The following is a 12,513-nucleotide window of genomic DNA, read 5'->3' as shown; positions in this document are numbered from 1 at the left end:
ACACATATGATGAATAAAACTGAAAAGCTTATAGAACCAGGGAGTCTCCCATCCAAGCACTAACCAGGGCCAAGCCTGCTTAGCTTTATAAATCAGGCTTGATCAGCCATTCTCATACCAGTATGCCTGGATGCGAAAACTGGGTTGAACGAAGGCCTATTTGACCAATTAAAATGTTTTTTTTTTATTATTTAAAAAAGAAAAAAAAAAAAAAAAAAACATTTGAAGAATAAAACTGAAAAGCTTATAGAAACAGGGAGTCTCCCATCCAAGCACTAACCAGGGCCAAGCCTGCTTAGCTTTATAAATCAGGCTTGATCAGCCATTCTCATACCAGTAAGCCTGGAAGTGAAAACTGGGTTGAACGAAGGCCTATTTGACCAATTAAAATGTTTTTTTTTTTATTATTTAAAAAAAAAAAAAAAACATATGAGGAATAAAACTGAAAAGCTTATAGAACCAGGGAGTCTCCCACCCAAGCACTAACCAGGGCCAAGCCTGCTTACTGTAGCTTTATAAATCAGGCTTGATCAGCCATTCTCATACCAGTATGCCTGGATGTGAAAACTGGGTTGAACGAAGGCCTATTTGACCAATTTTAATTTTTTTTTTTTTTTATTATTTAAAAAAAAAAAAAAAAAAAAAAACATATGAAGAATAAAACTGAAAAGCTTATAGAACCAGGGAGTCTCCCATCCAAGCACTAACCAGGGCCAAGCCTGCTTAGCTTTATAAATCAGGCTTGATCAGCCATTCTCATACCAGTATGCCTGGAAGTGAAAACTGGGTTGAACGAAGGCCTATTTGACCAATTAAAATGTTTTTTTTTATTATTTAATAAAGAAAAAAAACATATGATTAATAAAACTGAAAAGCTTATAGAACCAGGGAGTCTCCCATCGAAGCACTAACCAGGGCCAAGCCTGCTTAGCTTTATAAATCAGGCTTGATCAGCCATTCTTATACCAGTAAGCCTGGAAGTGAAAACTGGGTTGAACGAAGGCCTATTTGACCAATTTAAATGTTTTTTTTTTTTTTATTATTTAATAAAAAAAAAAACATATGATGAATAAAACTGAAAAGCTTAAAGAACCAGGGAGTCTCCCACCCAAGCACTAAGCAGGGCCAAGCCTGCTTAGCTTTATAAATCAGGCTTGATCAGCCATTCTCATACCAGTATGCCTGGATGTGAAAACTGGGTTGAACGAAGGCCTATTTGACCAATTAAAATTTTTTTTTTATTATTATTTAAAAGAAAAAAAAAAAAAAAAAACTATATGAGGAATAAAACTGAAAAGCTTATAGAACCAGGGAGTCTCCCATCCAAGCACTAACCAGGGCCAAGCCTGCTTAGCTTTATAAATCAGGCTTGATCAGCCATTCTCATACCAGTAAGCCTGGAAGTGAAAACTGGGTTGAACGAAGGCCTATTTGACCAATTAAAATGTTTTTTTTTTTATTATTTAAAAAAAAAAAAAAAACATATGAGGAATAAAACTGAAAAGCTTATAGAACCAGGGAGTCTCCCACCCAAGCACTAACCAGGGCCAAGCCTGCTTAGCTTTATAAAGCAGGCTTGATCAGCCATTCTCATACCAGTATGCCTGGATGTGAAAACTGGGTTGAACGAAGGCCCATTTGACCAATTAAAATGTTTTTTTTTTATTATTTAAAAAAAAAAAAAAAAAACATATGAGGAATAAAACATATGAGGAATAAAACATATGAGGAATAAAACTGAAAAGCTTATAGAACCAGGGAGTCTCTCTTTTTTTTTATTATTTAAAAAAAAAAAAAAACATATGAGGAATAAAACTGGAAAGCTTATAGAACCAGGGAGTCTCCCATCCAAGCACTAACCAGGGCCAAGCCTGCTTAGCTTTATAAATCAGGCTTGATCAGCCATTCTCATACCAGTAAGCCTTGAAGTGAAAACTGGGTTGAACGAAGGCCTATTTGACCAATTAAAATGTTTTTTTTTTATTATTTAAAAAAAAAAAAAAACATATGAGGAATAAAACTGAAAAGCTTATAGAACCAGGGAGTCTCCCATCTAAGCACTAACCAGGGCCAAGCCTGCTTAGCTTTATAAATCAGGCTTGATCAGCCATTCTCATACCAGTATGCCTGGATGTGAAAACTGGGTTGAACGAAGGCCTATTTGACCAATTAAAATGTTTTTTTTTTTATTATTTAATAAAAAAAAAAAAATAAAAAAAACATATGAAGAATAAAACTGAAAAGCTTATAGAAACGGGGAGTCTCCCATCCAAGCACTAACCAGGGCCAAGCCTGCTTAGCTTTATAAATCAGTCTTGATCAGCCATTCTCATACCAGTAAGCCTGGAAGTGAAAACTGGGTTGAACGAAGGCCTATTTGACCAATTAAAATGTTTTTTTTTTTATTATTTAAAAAAAAAAAAACACATATGATGAATAAAACTGAAAAGCTTATAGAACCAGGGAGTCTCCCATCCAAGCACTAACCAGGGCCAAGCCTGCTTAGCTTTATAAATCAGGCTTAATCAGCCATTCTCATACCAGTAAGCCTGGAAGTGAAAACTGGGTTAAACGAAGGCCTATTTGACCAAGTAAAATGTTTTTTTTTTATTAATTATAAAAAAAAAAAAACACATGAGGAATAAAACTGAAAAGCTTATAGAACCAGGGAATCTCCCATCCAAGCACTAATCAGGGCCAAGCCTGCTTAGCTTTATAAATCAGGCTTGATCAGCCATTCTCATACCAGTAAGCCTGGAAGTGAAAACTGGGTTGAACGAAGTCCTATTTGACCAATTAAAATGTTTTTTTTTTATTATTTAAAAAAAAAAAAAAAAAAAAAACATATGAAGAATAAAACTGAAAAGCTTATAGAAACAGGGAGTCTCCCATCCAAGCACTAACCAGGGCCAAGCCTGCTTAGCTTTATAAATCAGGCTTGATCAGCCATTCTCATACCAGTAAGCCTGGAAGTAAAAACTGGGTTGAACGAAGGCCTATTTAACCAATTAAAATGTTTTTTTTATATTATTTAAAAAAAAAAAAAAAAAACATATGAGGAATAAAACTGAAAAGCTTATAGAACCAGGGAGTCTCCCACCAAAGCACTAACCAGGGCCAAGCCTGCTTAGATTTATAAATCAGGCTTGATCAGCCATTCTCATACGAGTATGCCTGGATGTGAAAACTGGGTTGAACGAAGGCCTATTTGACCAATTAAAATGTTTTTTTTTAATTATTTAAAAAAAAAAAAAAAAAAAAAAAAAAAACATATGAAGAATAAAACTGAAAAGGTTATAGAAACGGGGAGTCTCCCATCCAAGCACTAACCAGGGCCAAGCCTGCTTAGCTTTATAAATCAGGCTTGATCAGCCATTCTCATACCAGTAAGCCTGGAAGTGAAAACTGGGTTGAACGAAGGCCTATTTGACCAATTAAAATGTTTTTTTTTTTATTATTAGTAAAAAAAAAAAAAACACATATGATGAATAAAACTGAAAAGCTTATAGAACCAGGGAGTCTCCCATCCAAGCACTAAACAGGGCCAAGCCTGCTTAGCTTTATAAATCAGGCTTGATCAGCCATTCTCATACCAGTAAGCCTGGAAGTGAAAACTGGGTTGAACGAAGGCCTATTTAACCAATTAAAATGTTTTTTTTTTATTATTTAAAAAAAAAAAAAAAAACATATGAGGAATAAAACTGAAAAGCTTATAGAACCAGGGAGTCTCCCACCCAAGCACTAACCAGGGCCAAGCCTGCTTAGCTTTATAAATCAGGCTTGATCAGCCATTCTCATATCAGTATGCCTGGATGTGAAAACTGGGTTGAACGAAGGCCTATTTGACCAATTAAAATGTTTTTTTTAATTATTTTAATAAAAAAAAATAAAAAATAAAAAAATTATATGAAGAATAAAACTGAAATGCTTATAGAACCAGGTAGTCTCCCATCCAAGCACTAACCAGGGCCAAGCCTGCTTAGCTTTATAAATCAGGCTAGATCAGCCATTCTCATACCAGTAAGCCTGGAAGTGAAAACTGGGTTGAACGAAGGCCTATTTGACCAATTAAAATGTTTTTTTTTTTATTATTTAAAAAAAAAAAAAACACATATGATGAATAAAACTGAAAAGCTTATAGAACCAGGGAGTCTCCCATCCAAGCACTAACCAGGGCCAAGCCTGCTTAGCTTTATAAATCAGGCTTGATCAGCCATTCTCATACCAGTAAGCCTGGAAGTGAAAACTGGGTTGAACGAAGGCCTATTTAACCAATTAAAATGTTTTTTTTTTATTATTTAAAAAAAAAAAAAAAAACATATGAGGAATAAAACTGAAAAGCTTATAGAACCAGGGAGTCTCCCACCCAAGCACTAACCAAGGCCAAGCCTGCTTAGCTTTATAAATCAGGCTTGATCAGCCATTCTCATACCAGTATGCCTGGATGTGTAAACTGGGTTGAACGAAGGCCTATTTGACCAATTAAAATTTTTTTTTTTTTATTATTTAAAAAAAAAAAAAAAAAAACATATGAAGAATAAAACTGAAAAGCTTATAGAAACAGGGAGTCTCCCATCCAAGCACTAACCAGGGCCAAGCCTGCTTAGCTTTATAAATCAGGCTTGATCAGCCATCCTCATACCAGTAAGCCTGGAAGTGAAAACTGGGTTGAACGAAGGCCTATTTGACCAATTAAAATGTTTTTTTTTTTATTATTAAAAAAAAAAAAACACATATGATGAATAAAACTGAAAAGCTTATAGAACCAGGGAGTCTCCCATCCAAGCACTAACCAGGGCCAAGCCTGCTTAGCTTTATAAATCAGGCTTGATCAGCCATTGTCATACCAGTAAGCCTGGAAGTGAAAACTGGGTTGAACGAAGGCCTATTTAACCAATTAAAATGTTTTTTTTTTATTATTAATTAAAAAAAAAAAAAACATATGAGGAATAAAACTGAAAAGCTTATAGAACGAGGGAGTCTCCCACCCAAGCACTAACCAGGGCCAAGCCTGCTTAGCTTTATAAATCAGGCTTGATCAGCCATTCTCATATCAGTATGCCTGGATGTGAAAACTGGGTTGAACGAAGGCCTATTTGACCAATTAAAATGTTTTTTTTAATTATTTTAATAAAAAAAAAATAATAAAAAAAAAATTATATGAAGAATAAAACTGAAATGCTTATAGAACCAGGTAGTCTCCCATCCAAGCACTAACCAGGGCCAAGCCTGCTTAGCTTTATAAATCAGGCTTGATCAGCCATTCTCATACCAGTAAGCCTGGATGTGAAAACTGGGTTGAACGAAGGCCTATTTGACCAATTAAAATGTTTTTTTTTTTATTATTTAAAAAAAAAAAACACATATGATGAATAAAACTGAAAAGCTTATAGATCCAGGGAGTCTCCCATCCAAGCACTAACCAGGGCCAAGCCTGCTTAGCTTTATAAATCAGGCTTGATCAGCCATTCTCATACCAGTAAGCCTGGAAGTGAAAACTGGGTTGAACGAAGGCCTATTTGACCAATTAAAATGTTTTTTTTTTATTATTTAAAAAAAAAAAAAAACATATGAGGAATAAAACTGAAAAGCTTATAGAACCAGGGAGTCTCCCACCCAAGCACTAACCAGGGCCAAGCCTGCTTAGCTTTATAAATCAGGCTTGATCAGCCATTCTCATATCAGTATGCCTGGATGTGAAAACTGGGTTGAACGAAGGCCTATTTGACCAATTAAAATGTTTTTTTTTATTATTTTAATAAAAAAAAATAATAAAAAAAAAAATTATATGAAGAATAAAACTGAAATGCTTATAGAACCAGGTAGTCTCCCATCCAAGCACTAAACAGGGCCAAGCCTGCTTAGCTTTATAAATCAGGCTTGATCAGCCATTCTCATACCAGTAAGCCTGGAAGTGAAAACTGGGTTGAACGAAGGCCTATTTGACCAATTAAAATGTTTTTTTTTAATTATTTAATATAAAAAAAAAAAACATATGAAGAATAAAACTGAAAAGCTTATAGAACCAGGGAGTCTCCCATCCAAGCACTAACCAGGGCCAAGCCTGCTTAGCTTTATAAATTAGGTTTGATCAGCCATTCTCATACCAGTAAGCCTGGAAGTGAAACCTGGGTTGAACGAAGGCCTATTTGACCAATTAAAATGTTTTTTTTTTTATTATTTAATAAAAAAAAAAAAATTGTTTTAATTATTTACCAAAAAAAAAAAAAAAAAAAAAATACAAAACTATATGAGGAATAAAACTGAAAAGCTTATAGAACCAGGGAGTCTCCCATCCAAGCACTATTCAGGGCCAAGCCTGCTTAGCTTTATAAATCAGGCTTGATCAGCCATTCTCATACCAGTATGCCTGGATGTGAAAACTGGGTTGAACGAAGGCCTATTTGACCAATTAAAATTTTTTTTTTTAATTATTTGCAAAATTAAAAAAAAAAAAAAAAAAAAAACATATGAAGAATAAAACTGAAAAGCTTATAGAACCAGGGAGTCTCCCATCCAAGCACTAACCAGGGCCAAGCCTGCTTAGCTTTATAAATCAGGCTTGATCAGCCATTCTCATACCAGTATGCCTGGATGTGAAAACTGGGTTGAACGAAGGCCTATTTGACCAAGTAAAATGTTTTTTTTTAATTTAAAAAAAAAAAAAAAAAAAAACATATGAGGAATAAAACTGAAAAGCTTATAGAACCAGGGAGTCTCCCATCCAAGCACTAACCAGGGCCAAGCCTGCTTAGCTTTATAAATCGGGCTTGATCAGCCATTCTCATACCAGTAAGCCTGGAAGTGAAACCTGGGTTGAACGAAGGCCTATTTGACCAATTAAAATGTTTTTTTTTAATTATTTAATATAAAAAAAAAAAACATATGATGAATAAAACTGGAAAGCTTATAGAACCAGGGAGTCTCCCATCCAAGCACTAACCAGGGCCAAGCCTGCTTAGATTTATAAATCAGGCTTGATCAGCCATTCTCATACCAGTAAGCCTGGAAGTGAAAACTGGGTTGAACGAAGGCCTATTTGACCAATTAAAATGGTTTTTTTTCATTTAAAAAAAAAAAAAAAAAAAAACATATGAGGAATAAAACTGAAAAGCTTATAGAACCAGGGAGTCTCCCATTCAAGCACTAAGCAGGGCCAAGCCTGCTTAGCTTTATAAATCAGGCTTGATCAGCCATTCTCATACCAGTATGCCTGGATGTGAAAACTGGGTTGAACGAAGGCCTATTTGACCAATTAAAATGTTTTTTTTTTATTATTTAAAAAAAAAAAAAAAAAAAAAAACATATGAAGAATAAAACTGAAAAGCTTATAGAACCAGGGAGTCTCCCATCCAAGCACTAACCAGGGCCAAGCCTGCTTAGCTTTATAAATCAGGCTTGATCAGCCATTCTCATACCAGTAAGCCTGGAAGTGAAACCTGGGTTGAACGAAGGCCTATTTGACCAATTAAAATGTTTTTTTTTTTATTATTTAAGAAAAAAAAAAAAAAATTTTTTTAATTATTTACCAAAAAAAAAAAAAAAAAAAAAATACAAAACTATATGAGGAATAAAACTGAAAAGCTTATAGAACCAGGGAGTCTCCCATCCAAGCACTATTCAGGGCCAAGCCTGCTTAGCTTTATAAATCAGGCTTGATCAGCCATTCTCATACCAGTAAGCCTGGAAGTGAAACCTGGGTTGAACGAAGGCCTATTTGACCAATTAAAATGTTTTTTTTTTTTTATTATTTAAAAAAAAAAAAAAAACATATGAAGAATAAAACTGAAAAGCTTATAGAACCAGGTAGTCTCCCATCCAAGCACTAACCAGGGCCAAGCCTGCTTAGCTTTATAAATCAGGCTTGATCAGCCATTCTCATACCAGTAAGCCTGGAAGTGAAAACTGGGTTGAACGAAGGCCTATTTGACCAATTAAAATGTTTTTTTTTAATTATTTAATATAAAAAAAAAACATATGATGAATAAAACTGGAAAGCTTATAGAACCAGGGAGTCTCCCATCCAAGCACTAACCAGGGCCAAGCCTGCTTAGATTTATAAATCAGGCTTGATCAGCCATTCTCATACCAGTAAGCCTGGAAGTGAAAACTGGGTTGAACGAAGGCCTATTTGACCAATTAAATTTTTTTTTTTTTATTATTTAAGAAAAAAAAAAAAAAAAACATATGAGGAATAAAGCTGAAACGCTTATAGAACCAGGGAGTCTCCCATTCAAGTACTAACCAGGGCCAAGCCTGCTTAGCTTTATAAATCATGCCTGATCAGCCATCCTCATACCAGTATGCCTGGATGCGAAACCTGGGTTGAACGAAGGCCTATTTGACCAATTAAAATGTTTTTTTTTTATTATTTAATAAAAAAAAAAAAACATATGAGGAATAAAACTGAAAAGCTTATAGAACCAGGGAGTCTCCCATCCAAGCACTAACCAGGGACAAGCCTGCTTAGCTTTATAAAGCAGGCTTGATCAGCCATTCTCATACCAGTAAGCCTGGAAGTGAAATCTGGGTTGAACGAAGGCCTATTTGACCAATTAAAATGTTTTTTTTTCATTTAAAAAAAAAAAAAAAAAAAACATATGAGGAATAAAACTGAAAAGCTTATAGAACCAGGGAGTCTCCCATCCAAGCACTAACCAGGGCCAAGCCTGCTTAGCTTTATAAATCGGGCTTGATCAGCCATTCTCATACCAGTAAGCCTGGAAGTGAAACCTGGGTTGAACGAAGGCCTATTTGACCAATTAAAATGTTTTTTTTTTTTATTATTTAAAAAAAAAAAAAAAACATATGAGGAATAAAACTGAAAAGCTAATAGAACCAGGGAGTCTCCCATCCAAGCACTAACCAGGGCCAAGCCTGCTTAGCTTTATAAATCAGGCTTGATCAGCCATTCTCATACCAGTAAGCCTGGAAGTGAAAACTGGGTTGAACGAAGGCCTATTTGACCAATTAAAATGTTTTTTTTTTATTATTTAAAAAAAAAAAAAAAATATGAGGAATAAAACTGAAAAGCTTATAGAACCAGGGAGTCTCCCACCCAAGCACTAACCAGGGCCAAGCCTGCTTAGCTTTATAAATCAGGCTTGATCAGCCATTCTCATATCAGTATGCCTGGATGTGAAAACTGGGTTGAACGAAGGCCTATTTGACCAATTAAAATGTTTTTTTTTATTATTTTAATAAAAAAAAATAATAAAAAAAAAAATTATATGAAGAATAAAACTGAAATGCTTATAGAACCAGGTAGTCTCCCATCCAAGCACTAAACAGGGCCAAGCCTGCTTAGCTTTATAAATCAGGCTTGATCAGCCATTCTCATACCAGTAAGCCTGGAAGTGAAAACTGGGTTGAACGAAGGCCTATTTGACCAATTAAAATGTTTTTTTTTAATTATTTAATATAAAAAAAAAAAAACATATGAAGAATAAAACTGAAAAGCTTATAGAACCAGGGAGTCTCCCATCCAAGCACTAACCAGGGCCAAGCCTGCTTAGCTTTATAAATCAGGCTTGATCAGCCATTCTCATACCAGTAAGCCTGGAAGTGAAACCTGGGTTGAACGAAGGCCTATTTGACCAATTAAAATGTTTTTTTTTTATTATTTAAGAAAAAAAAAAAATTGTTTTAATTATTTACCAAAAAAAAAAAAAAAAAAAAAATACAAAACTATATGAGGAATAAAACTGAAAAGCTTATAGAACCAGGGAGTCTCCCATCCAAGCACTATTCAGGGCCAAGCCTGCTTAGCTTTATAAATCAGGCTTGATCAGCCATTCTCATACCAGTATGCCTGGATGTGAAAACTGGGTTGAACGAAGGCCTATTTGACCAATTAAAATTTTTTTTTTTAATTATTTGCAATATTAAAAAAAAAAAAAAAAAAAAACATATGAAGAATAAAACTGAAAAGCTTATAGAACCAGGGAGTCTCCCATCCAAGCACTAACCAGGGCCAAGCCTGCTTAGCTTTATAAATCAGGCTTGATCAGCCATTCTCATACCAGTATGCCTGGATGTGAAAACTGGGTTGAACGAAGGCCTATTTGACCAATTAAAATGTTTTTTTTTTTTATTATTAAAAAAAAAAAAAAAAAATTATATGAGGAATAGAACTGAAAAGCTTATAGAACCAGGGAGTCTCCCATCCAAGCACTAACCAGGGCCAAGCCTGCTTAGCTTTATAAATCAGGCTTGATCAGCCATTCTCATACCAGTAAGCCTGGAAGTGAAAACTGGGTTGAACGAAGGCCTATTTGACCAATTAAATTTTTTTTTTATTATTATTTAAGAAAAAAAAAAAAAAAAACATATGAGGAATAAAGCTGAAACGCTTATAGAACCAGGGAGTCTCCCATTCAAGCACTAACCAGGGCCAAGCCTGCTTAGCTTTATAAATCAGGCCTGATCAGCCATCCTCATACCAGTATGCCTGGATGCGAAACCTGGGTTGAACGAAGGCCTATTTGACCAATTAAAATGTTTTTTTTTTATTATTTAATAAAAAAAAAAAACATATGAGGAATAAAACTGAAAAGCTTATAGAACCAGGGAGTCTCCCATCCAAGCACTAACCAGGGACAAGCCTGCTTAGCTTTATAAAGCAGGCTCGATCAGCCATTCTCATACCAGTAAGCCTGGAAGTGAAATCTGGGTTGAACGAAGGCCTATTTGACCAAGTAAAATGTTTTTTTTTAATTTAAAAAAAAAAAAAAAACATATGAGGAATAAAACTGAAAAGCTTATAGAACCAGGGAGTCTCCCATCCAAGCACTAACCAGGGCCAAGCCTGCTTAGCTTTATAAATCGGGCTTGATCAGCCATTCTCATACCAGTAAGCCTGGAAGTGAAACCTGGGTTGAACGAAGGCCTATTTGACCAATTAAAATGTTTTTTTTTTTTATTATTTAAAAAAAAAAAAAAAACATATGAAGAATAAAACTGAAAAGCTTATAGAACCAGGGAGTCTCCCATCCAAGCACTAACCAGGGCCAAGCCTGCTTAGCTTTATAAATCAGGCTTGATCAGCCATTCTCATACCAGTAAGCCTGGAAGTGAAAACTGGGTTGAACGAAGGCCTATTTGACCAATTAAAATGTTTTTTTTTAATTATTTAATATAAAAAAAAAAAACATATGATGAATAAAACTGGAAAGCTTATAGAACCAGGGAGTCTCCCATCCAAGCACTAACCAGGGCCAAGCCTGCTTAGATTTATAAATCAGGCTTGATCAGCCATTCTCATACCAGTAAGCCTGGAAGTGAAAACTGGGTTGAACGAAGGCCTATTTGACCAATTAAAATGTTTTTTTTTTCATTTAAAAAAAAAAAAAAAAAAAACATATGAGGAATAAAACTGAAAAGCTTATAGAACCAGGGAGTCTCCCATCCAAGCACTAACCAGGGCCAAGCCTGCTTAGCTTTATAAATCAGGCTTGATCAGCCATTCTCATACCAGTATGCCTGGATGTGAAAACTGGGTTGAACGAAGGCCTATTTGACCAATTAAAATGTTTTTTTTTTATTATTTAAAAAAAAAAAAAAAAAAAAAAACATATGAAGAATAAAACTGAAAAGCTTATAGAACCAGGGAGTCTCCCATCCAAGCACTAACCAGGGCCAAGCCTGCTTAGCTTTATAAATCAGGCTTGATCAGCCATTCTCATACCAGTAAGCCTGGAAGTGAAACCTGGGTTGAACGAAGGCCTATTTGACCAATTAAAATGTTTTTTTTTTATTATTTAAGAAAAAAAAAAAAAAAATTTTTTAATTATTTACCAAAAAAAAAAAAAAAAAAAAAATACAAAACTATATGAGGAATAAAACTGAAAAGCTTATAGAACCAGGGAGTCTCCCATCCAAGCACTATTCAGGGCCAAGCCTGCTTAGCTTTATAAATCAGGCTTGATCAGCCATTCTCATACCAGTAAGCCTGGAAGTGAAACCTGGGTTGAACGAAGGCCTATTTGACCAATTAAAATGTTTTTTTTTTTTATTATTTAAAAAAAAAAAAAAAACATATGAAGAATAAAACTGAAAAGCTTATAGAACCAGGGAGTCTCCCATCCAAGCACTAACCAGGGCCAAGCCTGCTTAGCTTTATAAATCAGGCTTGATCAGCCATTCTCATACCAGTAAGCCTGGAAGTGAAAACTGGGTTGAACGAAGGCCTATTTGACCAATTAAAATGTTTTTTTTAAATTATTTAATATAAAAAAAAAAAACATATGATGAATAAAACTGGAAAGCTTATAGAACCAGGGAGTCTCCCATCCAAGCACTAACCAGGGCCAAGCCTGCTTAGATTTATAAATCAGGCTTGATCAGCCATTCTCATACCAGTAAGCCTGGAAGTGAAAACTGGGTTGAACGAAGGCCTATTTGACCAATTAAAATGTTTTTTTTTCATTTAAAAAAAAAAAAAAAAAAAACATATGAGGAATAAAACTGAAAAGCTTATAGAACCAGGGAGTCTCCCATCCAAGCACTAACCAG

This window comes from Clarias gariepinus, chromosome 1 (genome assembly GCF_024256425.1).
Source record: "Clarias gariepinus isolate MV-2021 ecotype Netherlands chromosome 1, CGAR_prim_01v2, whole genome shotgun sequence".
Classification (NCBI taxonomy): domain Eukaryota; kingdom Metazoa; phylum Chordata; class Actinopteri; order Siluriformes; family Clariidae; genus Clarias; species Clarias gariepinus.
This window is presented reverse-complemented; position numbering follows the sequence as displayed.